The sequence below is a fragment of the Carcharodon carcharias genome, chromosome 1, assembly GCF_017639515.1.
Source record: "Carcharodon carcharias isolate sCarCar2 chromosome 1, sCarCar2.pri, whole genome shotgun sequence".
Taxonomy (NCBI): domain Eukaryota; kingdom Metazoa; phylum Chordata; class Chondrichthyes; order Lamniformes; family Lamnidae; genus Carcharodon; species Carcharodon carcharias.
In genome coordinates this window covers 189016721-189029342 of record NC_054467.1, presented here as the reverse complement: position 1 = coordinate 189029342, position 12622 = coordinate 189016721, and the positions used below count along the sequence as shown (strand labels likewise).

Here is a 12622-nt window from a genome sequence, read left to right as displayed (position 1 = left end):
TCATAGATGCTAGCTTTGTGGAGGATGATGACGACGACAAGTAGTGAGGAGACACCATAGATCCTCACATTGCATCTGTGAACATTTGGCTCCAGTCTGGCTGATGGAAGTCCACACACTCTTTATAATGAGGCTCCTGTCATTGAGAAGCAGCAGAGGCCCTGATGGTCACTCAATTCCAAAAAATGACGACAACATGCAGTGAAAACACTCCATAGATCTTCACAAAGCCTCTGTAAATGTCCGACTCCTGTCTGGCTGAGGGCCACTCACTTGTGCTCTGTGATTAGGGTCATATCATGGAGATGCAGCCTTGAAACTTTAAATGCACCTGATCTTTGGTCAGCCTTCAGCACCTTGTCCCCCTTAGGAGCATAGCATCACTGGTCACAAATGTTGAGGAGATGGGGGCCAGCCCCATCTTCAAAGGTGTTGAGAGACAGAGAGAATGACGGAATTCTGACACCTGCCCAGGACATTCTGGCAGCAATGACAAGCATCGAGGTGCAGGCATCAGTAATGTGTCCAGGGAGTGAGGCCAGACCACTTTGGTCTGAAGGCTGAACAAATTACAGGGAAGAGGCCCTGGACTGAGACATCTACTTTTAACTTGAACAGGAACCAAGGTTTCACATCTGAATGACACAAACGCTGCTCATCAGAACAAGGACCATAGGCAGGGAGACATTCTTGGGAGTTTATTTACAATAGTAAACATTATGTACAAGTGATTAACATCCGTGCCCAGGCTGTGCAACTACATCTTAACCTTCCTAACCCTGCCGCTACATCTTGGTGCTTCCCTGACATCCACAGTGGAGGTAGAGGCAGCCTCCTGACTGCTACGCCCTGTGATGACCTTGGCGGGCATTCTCTGGAGGGCCCCAGCCTGCTCTCAGGGTCCTGCTGTGTGGCAGTGACACCTTTATTGGTCTGTGGAACTAGAGCTGCTGGGGTCACAGGAAGAGGGGACTCGAATGGGATGGACACTCCTAGAGTCACCTGGGTGAATGGTCCCAGGGTGTGCAACTGCTGATCCTCCTCCCTATGGGTGCAAGTGAGCAGCTGGCTGATTCCTTGAGAAGGGGTAGCTTGAGTGAGATCAAGCGCTCCTGCACCGCTCTCACGTACACTGTTGGAGGCCAACTGTGGAGCCAGCGATTGAGTTCAGCCCACGCAACAGTGCAGGAGCGATGTCCTGGACTAAGGTTTCCATGGTGTCCGCCGTCCTACCAATCTTGACCTCGGTGCGTTGGCATGCCAGTACTATCACCTCAGCCTGAAGGCAGACGGATTCCTCCACCGTTGCAATCTGAGGAGTGCAGCAGACATCCCTTCCTGATATTCCCGAGCTTGCCTTTGCAGGTCCAGCAACTGAGACATGACCGAGTCCAGAGGCTGGTCATCTGACAGTTTCTGGCCTCCAGCAGTCCTCTGAGAGCTGGACGCCTGGGAAGTTTTGCTGCTGCTTGCTGTGGATTGGACAGTGCGATGTGCTCAACAGATTGTGATCTCGAGGGTACTCGAAAAGGTAGGTCCCACTAAGGTGTATATCTATACACTGGTGGAGGGTGTGGGTGAGCGCTGTGATGGGTCTTCAATGAAGATACCTTCAGATTCCTCACCAGAGGTTTCTTCTGGACTTGATTGGAGGTCCTGGGTTGTGGACTCCATTGGTTGATTCCCAGATGTGCCTGCAAAAGCAATGAGAGATAATTAATGCATGTCAGGGACTGTGGAACAGGACACATCACTCACAGCATGGTTGTCTAATGGCTGTTGCACTGTTGGATTGGTAGAACACTGCCGACCTCACCACCAGCACAGGAACGGTCCAGATCCTCACCGGCCAGCTGGATGCTCTATTTTCAAAGTCCGTGAGGAGCTTGATTTCAGGCATTCTGCCACTGGTCTGTGACCTCTCCCTGTTGTTATGTGCCAGCTTGTTCTACATGAATGGAGATGGAGAGAGTATAAGCAAGATGCCTGCCAGGCCAGACGATTAGTGTGCCTGGCATGAGTGAGTCGTGTGTGGTCCCATGAACAGCATGAGGACAATGAAGGTGTGTGTGAGAGAGTGAATGGTGATGTCCCTTGAACTGGCAGTGAGATCCCTGTGAATGTGTGATGAGTTATGAGTGCGTGGGTTGAGTATAACAAGAAGAATGATTTACCCTGGCGGAACGGAGGAGATCATTCATCCTTTTTTGATACTGGGTGACTATCTCTTTTGTCGGGCGTTGGCACTGGCCACCGCTGCCAACGCCTCCTCCCATGCTGGATTGGTGATGTTGCTGTCCCTCCTACAGCCAGAGTGGGGGTAGAGGACATCACAGTGGGCTTCCACTGCATCCAAAAGATGCCCGAGGGATGCGTCATTAAACTGGGGGGCTGCAGCCTTCTTGCCTTGTCTTCTTTGCAGCAGTCTGGAAGCACTGAGAGGTGCTCATGTGGCTGCACTTTAAATACAGTTTAAATATGACGCCCGGCATAATGAAGCGGCAAAGTGATGGCATGGGGGGTGAGAATGAAAGCCTGCCAGTCCACCTGCCTGCGAATGGCGTGTTTCCTGGGAATGCATTATTAATGAGGTGGGATTGGGATATGGCGAGTAAAGCCATCATTGCGGCCAGCGGGTAAAACGTCCTTTCTCTCGCCTGCTACCATACTTAGTGCAAATCTGGGATGATTCTGCCCATAGAATTACAAACAGATTACAATATAAAAATACACCATTTGACCCAATTGGTCTGTACTCCAAACAAGTCCCCTCCTACTCCAATTATTTCTTCCCACCCTGCACCCCATATCTGTCTACTCTCATCACCCTCGTTTATGTAAGTCTACTCTTAAATGTGTCAATACTATCTGGTTCAACCACTCCATGTGGCAGCAGGATCTACATTTCAATGCTCAAAAGTCCAGGTTTCCAGTCTTTCACTGGATGCAGAGATCAATCTTATGGATGTTGTCTGAAATGCTTTCAGCCCTGGGCATTAAATTTTCTGGATCCTTCCTCCAACCCATGGCCTGAGTTTTACGATAGTTGTGTGGACGCATGACAGTCACAATGCATCGTGTAATAGCAAGATGCCACCTCACAATATTTTGTCTGGCGGGCACAATTATCAGAATCATGCCAACCCGCAATTAAAGGGCCAATTAAGGCCAATAGAAGCCCAATACACCCCTAATTTGAGTGGCCTGTGCACTTTTACCCTTGGTGCATGGGCCAATCAGTCAGGCATTTTTTAATAATTCTAAATCCAGGACGGGATAAAAGGCCCAGAAGGTTTTAGAGAGGTGAGGAGTTAGGAATATTGAAGTGAGTTGGGGGTGTGTGGATTATTTTTTGAATAATTTTGTTCATTTGGATAACTCAAGAGTAAATCTTTATGGAGGCTTTCTGCAGATAGGCCCCTTCGTTGTTCAAAGCTGTGCAAGCATATGTCTGGCGTGGATATTGTGTACTTTGCTGCAAGGACCTGCTCAGAAGAGCTTGTGAGGACAAGAAAGAAGAGGGGGCCAGTTGCCCACAGTGCTAGAATCTGTCCTCAGGACCAAGAGGCGCAGCTAGAAGGAGTCAAGGGTCAGCAGGCATTGATTGCGAAGGAGAAGGCGCCAATATCCAGCTGGAAGAGTATACAGGCTGCGATCCAGCTACCAGGACATGACAGAGGTAGTGTCGAAGAAGGCTCCGTTTCTCTAGAGAAACAGTCACCACAATATGTGACATGATCAGACCCGAGATAGCCTAAAAATGTGTAGGTGGCCAACCAATACCAGTGGCTCTGAAGGTCACAGCTGCCCTAATCTTTTATGCCTTGGGTTCATTACGGGGTCTGTGGGAGATCTCCGTAGAGTGTCGCAATCTGCTGCGCACAACTGCATTAAGTTGGCGACGGGTGCACTGTTCCAATGGGTGAACACCTTCATTCAGTACAAGACAGATGAGGTCAGCCAGTCAGCGCAAGTCAGAGGTTTTATTGCAATAGCAGAATTTCCAAGAGTTCAGGGAGCCATTGACTGCACACATGCCCATCAAGGCACCTGCAAGGGAGCCAGTTGCCTGTGTGAATAGAAAGTGGGTTCACTCTCTGAACATTAAGATTGTGTGTGACCACAAGCATGAGATACTGAAATAAAAGCAAAAAAGGGTGGATGCTGGAAATCTGGACTGAATATTGAGTTCAACAATTTTAGATCATGAACTCTCTCCTCCATCCCCACCCCCTTTCCGATTCCCCTTTTTTCCAATAATTTATATAGCTTTTTCTTTACCCACCTATATCCATTATTTTTAAATGTATTTCCATCCATTGTTTTATCTCTACCTTTTAGCCTATTTCGATCCCTTCCTCCCACCCCACCTCCACTAGGACTATCTATACCTTGCTCGTCCTGCTTTCTACCCTTAATGTCATCTATTAGCATATTCCTTAGATAATATCACCACTTTCAACACCTCTTTGTCCTTTTGTCTATGACATCTTTTAGCTATCTCCACCTATCACTGGCCCTCTATCCAGCTCTGCTTGTTCCACTCCCCCTTAAACCAGCTTATATTTCACCTCTCTTCTATTTTTCCTTAGTTCTGTTGAAGAATCATACGGATTGAAACGTTAACTGTCTTCCTCTCTGCAGATGCTGTCAGACCTGCTGAGTTTTTCCAGTTATTTTTATTTTTGTTTTCACGAGATCCTGAAGGTTTGTGCCAGGTATCCTGGAAGCTGCCATGATGTGTACATCTTGCATCATTCCCAGGTGCCAAGACTGTTCATAGCTCCAGCACGGTTGGATGGCTGGCTGCTGAGTGACAAAGGCTATTCACTCAAAAGGTGGCTGATGACACTGCTTAGACACCTAAAGACTCCAGTTGAGGAGAGCTATAACTACAGTCATGCCTCCACAAGGTCAATCATTGAGAGGACAAAAGGCCTGCTCAAGATGAGGTTCCGCTGCCTGGGCTGCTCAGGGGGATCACTGCAATATCCTCCGGAACGCATTTCCCTTATTGGAGTAGTCTGCTATGCCCTACACAATCTGGCTCTCTCAGTGGGGGAATCCTATGGAGGGTGAAGACACCAATGTTGTTCCAGAGGCCGCAGGTAATGAATCCAGCATGATTCTGAGGAGGAGCCTGATCAGCTCCAAGGCAATGAACAAAATCCAGCAACAAGGATGCTTACGAGAGCCAGGGAGACCCTGAATCAGAGGACTTTGCAGTAGAAGTCCAAAGCCAGGAGTCCAAATGATCACAAAGAGACCACCATCGTAAGATCAGGGTTGACGAGACCCTCCTAGCACCATCCTCTCCTGTCCCTCCCTCCGAAATAAACTTCTCAGCCCATTCAATGTGTTATACACAAGTTCCAGGCCTCCTCCCTAACTATTATATTAGCATAATAAGGCCTTCTGACATGATCTCACATTTTAATAGTCATTTGTCGCATTTATGTACACAATTTCACAAGTGTCAATGAGAAATGATTCACCCATGAAACCCCTTCTGTGATTTATTGACTTCATTTCTGCTTATGAGTGCTACATCTTGGTGCTTCCCGCTCACTGGCAGCTGGATTGGAGGCAGGCTGCTGACTCTGATGCTCCGTCGACCTTAATGACTTTGGCAGCCATCCTCTGGTTGCCAGGGCCTGTGTGGCCCCGACTGGGCAGGAGAGTCCAGTGCCAAGGCTGGGCATTCCTCAGTCGTTGTGGTCTCCTCAGATGCGATGGTCACTGGCAAAGTAGGGGGAGGAGCTGCAGCCATCATCAGGAGAGCCCTGACAGAAAGCCCCGGATGCATGGAACTGCAGGTTGTTTGCCAACACGAGGCTTGTTTGAACCTCCCTGCTCAACAGAGATGGATGGGATGCCAGCACAGTCACCTCTCTCAGCCATCTCTCATACTGGCAGTGACCTGCTGAGGTCACTGCCAGTGTGTGGGCTCGCAGGTCTGAACACTACCCCAGGAACTCCTGATTGAGTTCCTGGAGCTATCGTTCCATGAGAGTGGCCATTCTCTCCATGGAGGAAACTGTATTCACAGGTGTGGGTGAACGCAGTGCTCACACTCGGCATGGACTCCTCCAGTACAGAGTCCTTGGCATGCAGGCCCTCGGGGATCTCTGCCAGATCTTCACATGCATCCTGCTGGAGATCTAGCATTTACTGCCTGATGAATGACTCCAAATGCTTGCCATGTGCCTCAGGATCAGCATCATCTTGGTCTTCAGCAACCCTCCGATTGGTCGGTGCCCTGGGGACTCTCTGCATCTGCCAGATCCTAAAGCGAATTTGATGTGCCTTCCCCAGTGTGCTCTTCCATCTGGTCTGGAACGCTCATGCTCAACTACATGTTTGTATCTGCGGTGGTGCATGGTGCAGATGGAGGATGTGATACGGGTGCATCTGATCAAGGGAGGGTCCTCAGGGTCTTCCTGCGGTCTGGAGGATGTTCCATCTGGGGAAGGGAAAACATATGTCAGTCTCAAGCAGCATTAATGACTCCGACTGCATTCTAGTAGCTTCTCAAAATGGACCTGAACAAAGACTTCTTAATGGACAAGCAACGGGGATTAGTGGATTTCACCTGTCAGTCTTACAACCCCCCCCCTGCAATCTCTTCCTTGTCCACTGGACTCTTAACCTCCTCTGAGACCCGTGGCTCTCCATGACCAGTGGACCCGGCTCCATGTTCACAAGCCACCTCCTGGATTGGCTCCTCCACCTGACTTAGCAACAGAACCACCCATTCGTCTTCACTCCTGTGCATTGTGACTCTTTTTCTCCTGTAAGGTCACAAGTGCTTTCATAAGTCCCCCTATACATGCCAGAGTATAACAGCCTCCCCCAACAAAGACGCAGGTTTAGGTGTCCATCACAATGCGGCACTTCACCAGCCATCCTGTCTACTCACATACAGTTTTTAAAAGGGCACAGGAAGATGTGCCAAATCAAGCTCAGGAGGGGTTCACACCCGGAAGCCCCAACAAGTGCTGTCACACACAAACACATCTCTGCATGGTTACATGGGGACTCAATACTCACCCTGGCAGACCACAGAAGATCATTGAACCCCTTCCTGCACTGCATCCAGGTCTTTCGGACTACATCATGGCCACTGACTAGAGTTACCACCTCTGTCCATGCCTTCTTAATTAAGAGTGGAGACGTCCTCTTTCCATTTCTCAGCAGCAATATCTCCCGATGTGCACTCAGTAGAACCTGCAGGCACTCAGCTGAAAATCAGGGGGCCGGTTGACTTCGGCCATTTCCAAAACACCTGGCATCGGTTCAGGGTCCAGAAGACATTACTCGTGTTCCAACCACACTTTCCTGCACAGTATTATCAACACAGTTGTCTGCACCTTTAAAATATTACAGCACCTCTCTGAAGCAGATCCTCAATGCATATTAGCCCTCAGGCAGCTCCTTTTAAATTCCCCACTCCCAGCTACATTGATTCCGGCGCCCCCCCCCCCACCCCCCCCTCTTCCCACCAACCCCCCCCCTCCAACCCAACCAGCAGAGCTTAGCCTCTCTCAACACATGCTTCACGCTGGCCAGCAGTTAATTGGCCAGCCAGCATGCAATCACTGTCGGGAGCTGTTCGCAGGCAGGAGCAGATTTCACATCTGCTTCTGGTGCTGCCGAACGCACTCTCCTGACAAGCCTAAAATTCAGGCTCATGTGTTTTTCTCTACTTTATTATATTCCCAACTGTCATTCTTATTCATATTTTGTTACGTTAAATCAGCTCTGCCAACATTTCATTTGCTTGCTTAATCAGACCATGTCCTTTTGCCGTTTTCTGTTCGTAATTCACTGTACCTCCTAGTTTGGCCTTATGATCGAATGAATCAAATCCTAGGTACGATTCAATTAAGCAAAACATGAGGGAATTTATTATACAACTCTGCTGAAATATGTAGAGTTAGAAGGACATCTATAGTTGACCATCCGGCACTAAAGCCAGATTTCTGCAGTCTCCTAACTTCACTAACTACTGAAGAACAATACTTGCAAAGCCTTCAATTAAAAGTAATGGAAGATCTAATAGGCATAAATTTGCTTGGGGGAAGCTGCTCTCCTTCACTCAGGTTTAGACCACCAGATATGAAACAAGAAGTTGGTGAATAGTATATTTCAAGTGCAATGGAGCAGTTTGGTGTTGATCTTGATTTTATCCATGGTGGGAGGGATGATGTCATGTTCTGTGACAAAATAAATGCAAACTATAAGGCACTCAGGAGCAGGCATGGGACAGTGACAGACATATTACAGGAGGCCAGTACAACTGCCAGTTTTTCACCCAGACAAAGTGAAAATTATTTGCATGATCTCGAAAGCTTGCCCATTTGAAATGCAGGCTTTTAAGTGGTTGCTTTATGAGCCTTGATCCATTTCAGCAACTACTTTTTTTTAAATGAGTGACTATCACAAAAAGCATTGAGGCCCTTAGTAACTGGCTGAGCCATATTGAAGCAGCAGTCAGAAGAAAAAGAAACACTAGACAGAAGTTAACGAACGTTACTGAAGAACATTTTCAAAGTCAAAAACTAGTGAAGTCTGCAATATTGAATTCAATAATAGAATTTCCCCAACATGAAGATCAGAAAGATAAACGCTTTTTAAAAGCATGGCAGACATCCAACACATTTAGGGAGCTTGCAAATTCCATTCTCAGTTTGGGCTGCGATCACAACAGAAGCTGTTCTAACAGAAGGCCTCAAAGTCCCCAGGTTAGGCAAAAATCTAGGGTTCCTTTGCTGTTTTTTTAAAAAAGAAAAAGAGATGCCTAGGTATTTCAGCGTATAGGATACCATGGGCTGAATTATACAAGGCACCAGATTCCCCATCCCCCAACAAGGGGAACAGCAGCTCACCAGCACTTCAGGACAGAACACATGGTGTTGGATCAGGATTAGGGTATACGTTTGAGGGTCTCACTAGGTGTCAAGCTGGCAGGGCACAGCAGGAATGCAATGTCAGGGGGTGGTGGTGGGAGGTGAAACCTTATGGGGGGTGTGGTGGGGTCCTCGCTTGGGCCCAGGGTGCTGTCAAGGAGGGACCCAACTACTGCCTGCCACCAGCCCACACAGGGAAACACGCCAGACCGGCCACATGGCATGGGCCTCTCCTGTAACCAGTTAATTTCTGGAGGTGGCGGGATGAGGCCCTTAAGTGGGCATTAATTGATGGGTGGGCACCACCCAAAATCACCCCCACCACTGGAATAGATCCGGTTGGGACAGGGCAGACAGGTAGTCAGAAAGCTGGTCACCTGCTGGATTTAACAAGCCCCCAGCTGCCTCCCCAGTTTGGGAGTGTAAAATCTACTGCCAAAAGTCTGAAATAGTTAAGGGACAAAGCATGATAAAGTCAACTCAGTAAATAGGGGCAAGCTTGGGTTTTAATGGCCATTAGATTTTTTTTAATTCATTCACAGAATGTGGGCTTCGCTGGCTGGGCCAGCATTATTTGCCCATCCCAGTTGCCTTTGAAAAAGTGGTGGTGAGCTGCATTCTTGAACCACTGCAGTTCATGTGGTGTAGGTACACCCACAGTGCTGTTAGGAAGGGAGTTCAAGGATTTTGACCCAGACACAGTGAAGGAATGGCGATATATTTCCAAGTCAGGATGGTGAGTGACTTGGAGGGGAACTTCCAGGTGGTGGTGTTCCCATCTATCTGCTGCCCTTGTCCTTCTTGGTGGTAGTGGTCATGGGTTTGGAAGGTGCTGTCTTAGCAGATTGGTGAATTCCTGCAGTGCATCTTGTAGATGGTGCACACTGCTGCCACTGTGCGTCATGGTGGAGGGAATTAATGCTTGTGGATGTGGTGCCAATCAAATGGACTGCTTTGTCCTGGACTGTGTCAAGCTTCTTGAGTGTTGTGGGAGCTGAACTCATCCAGGCAAGTGGGGAGTATTCCAATCACACTCCTGACTTGTGTCTTGTAGATGGTGGACAATCTTTGGGGAGTCATAAAGTGAGTTACTTGTCACAGGATTCCTAGCCTCTGACCTGCTCTTGTAGCCATAGTATTTATATGGTTAGTCCAGTTCAGTTTCTGGTCAATGGTAACCGCCAGGATGATGATAGTGGGGGATTCAGTGATGGTAATGCCATTGAACATCAAGGGGCAATGGTTGGATTCTCTCTTGTTGGAGTTGGTCATTGCCTGGCATTTGTGCAGCATGAACATTATTTACCACTTGTCAGTCCAAGCCTGGATATTGTCCAGGTCTTGCTGCATTTGGACATGGACTGCTTCAGTATCTAAGGAGTCACGAATGGTGTTGAACATTGTGCAATCATCAGCAAACATCCCCACTCCTGACCTTATGATGGAAGGAAGGTCATTGATGAAACAGCTGAAGATGGTTGGACCGAGGACATTACCCTGAGGAACTCCTGCAGTGTTGTCCTGGAGCTGAGATGACTGACCGCCAAAAACCACAACCATCTTCCTTTGTGCTAGGTATGACTCCAAACAGTTGAGAGTTTCCCCCATGATTCCCATTGACTCCAGTTTTGCTGGGGCTCCTTGGTGCCACACTCAGTTAAATGCTGCCATGATGTCAAGGGCAGTCACTCACCTCACCTCGGGAGTTCAGCTCTTTTGTCCATGTTTGAACTAAGGCTGTAATGAGGTCAGGAGCTGAGTGGCACTGGTGGAACCCAAACTGGGCATCAGTGAGCAGGTTATTGCTAAGCAAGTGACGCTTGATAGCATTGTTGATGACTCCTTCCATTACTTTACTGGTGATCGAGAGTAGACTGATTGGGCAGTAATTGGCTGAGTTGGATTTGTCCTGCTTGTTGTGCACAGGGCAATTTTCTACATAGCCGGGTAGATGCCAGTGCTGTAGCTGTACTGGAACAGCTTGACTAGGGGCGCGGCAATTTCTGGAGCACAAGTGTTCAGTACTATTGCCAAAATATTGTCAGGGCCCATAGACTTTGCAGTATCCAATGCCTTTAGCTGTTTCTTGACATCACGTGGAGTGAATTGAATTGGCTGAAGACTGGCATCTGTGATGCTGGGGACCTCCAGAGGAGGCTGAGATAGTCATCCACTCGACACTTCTGGCTGAAGATTATTGCGAATGTTTCAGCTTTATCTTTTGCACTGCTGTGCTGGGCTCCTCCATCATTGAGGATGGGGATATTGTGCAGCCTCCTCCTCCAGTGAGCTGTTTAATTGTCCAGCACCATTCACAACTGGATGTGGCAGGACTGCAGAACTTAGATCTGATCCATTGGTTGTGGGGTTGCTTGGCTCTGTCCGTCACTTGCTGCTTATGCTGTTTGGCACGCAAGTAGTCCTCTGTTATATCTTCACCAGGTTAACACTCATTTTTAGATATCCCCTCCTGCACTCTTCATTGAACCAGAGTTGATCCTCTGGCTTGACGGTAATGGTAAAGTGGGGGATATGCCAGGCCATGAGGCTACAGGTTACGTTCGAGTATAATTCTGCTGCTGCTGATGGCCCACAGTGCCTCATGGATGCCCAGTCGAGTTGCTAGATCTGTTCAAAATCTATTCCATTTAGCACAGTGGTAGTGCCACACAACACAATGGAGGGTATCCTCAATGTGAAGGTGGAACTCCACCAGGACTGTGCGGTGGTCACTCCTACCGATACTGTCATGGACAGATGAATCTGCAGCAGACAGGTTGGTGAGCATGAGGTCAAGTATGTTTTTCCCTTTTGTTGGTTCCCTCACCACATGCTGCAGACACTGTCTAGCAGCTATGCCAATTAGGACTCGGCCAGCTGGGGTACTACCAAGCCACTCTTGGTGATGGGCATTGAAGTCCCCCACCCAGAGTACGTTCTGCACCCTTACCGCCCTCAGCAGCATCACCCAAGTGATGTTCAACATGCAAGAGCACTGATGCATCAGCTGAGGGAGGGCAGTATGTGGTAATCAGCAGGAGGTTTTTTTGTCCATGTTTGACCTGATGCCATGAGACTTCATGGGGTCCGGAGTCAATGTTGAGGGCAACTCCCTCCCGGCTGTATACCACTGTGCCACCACATCCATTGGGTCTGTCCTGCTGGTGGGACAGGTCAAACAGAGGGATGGTGGAGTCTGGGACATTATCTGTAAGATATGATTCCATAAGGATGACTGTCAGGCTGTTGCTTGACTAGTCTGTGAGACAGATCTCCCAATTTTGACACTAGCCCCCAGATGTTAGTAAGGAGGACTTCACAGGGTCGACACGGCTGCAATTGTTAGAGCCACATGTAGGCCAGACCAGGTGAGGACAACAGATTTCCTTCCCTAAAGGGGATTAGTGAACCAGATGGGTTTTTACTACAATCGACAATGGTTTCATGGTAGAGAGAGAGAGAGATTATGGAAATAAAAACTAGTTGAAGGAGATGATGAGGTGATGAATCTCCATTTCAACAGCTAGAGAATAGAGAAAGGAGGAAAATCACATAGGGTGGTAAAATTGTAAACGTTTTTCTGGTAATCCTTACTGTGAGTGTCATATTAGGACTAGCTCAGATTTTATAATACATTCCAAATAGCCAAATAGTATGCAACATCATCTAAACTGAATGGGCAATTCAATTATCTACAGGGGGAGCTGCATGAA

General features: G+C 48.1%; 1 protein-coding gene across 9 annotated transcripts in view; it reads right to left on the bottom strand.

Annotated features, from left to right (window-relative positions):
• LOC121279313 (protein FAM214B) overlaps nucleotides 1–12622 on the bottom strand; it is a 163847-nt gene that overhangs the window by 49418 nt on the left and 101807 nt on the right. The gene's annotated exons all lie outside the window — the stretch shown is intronic.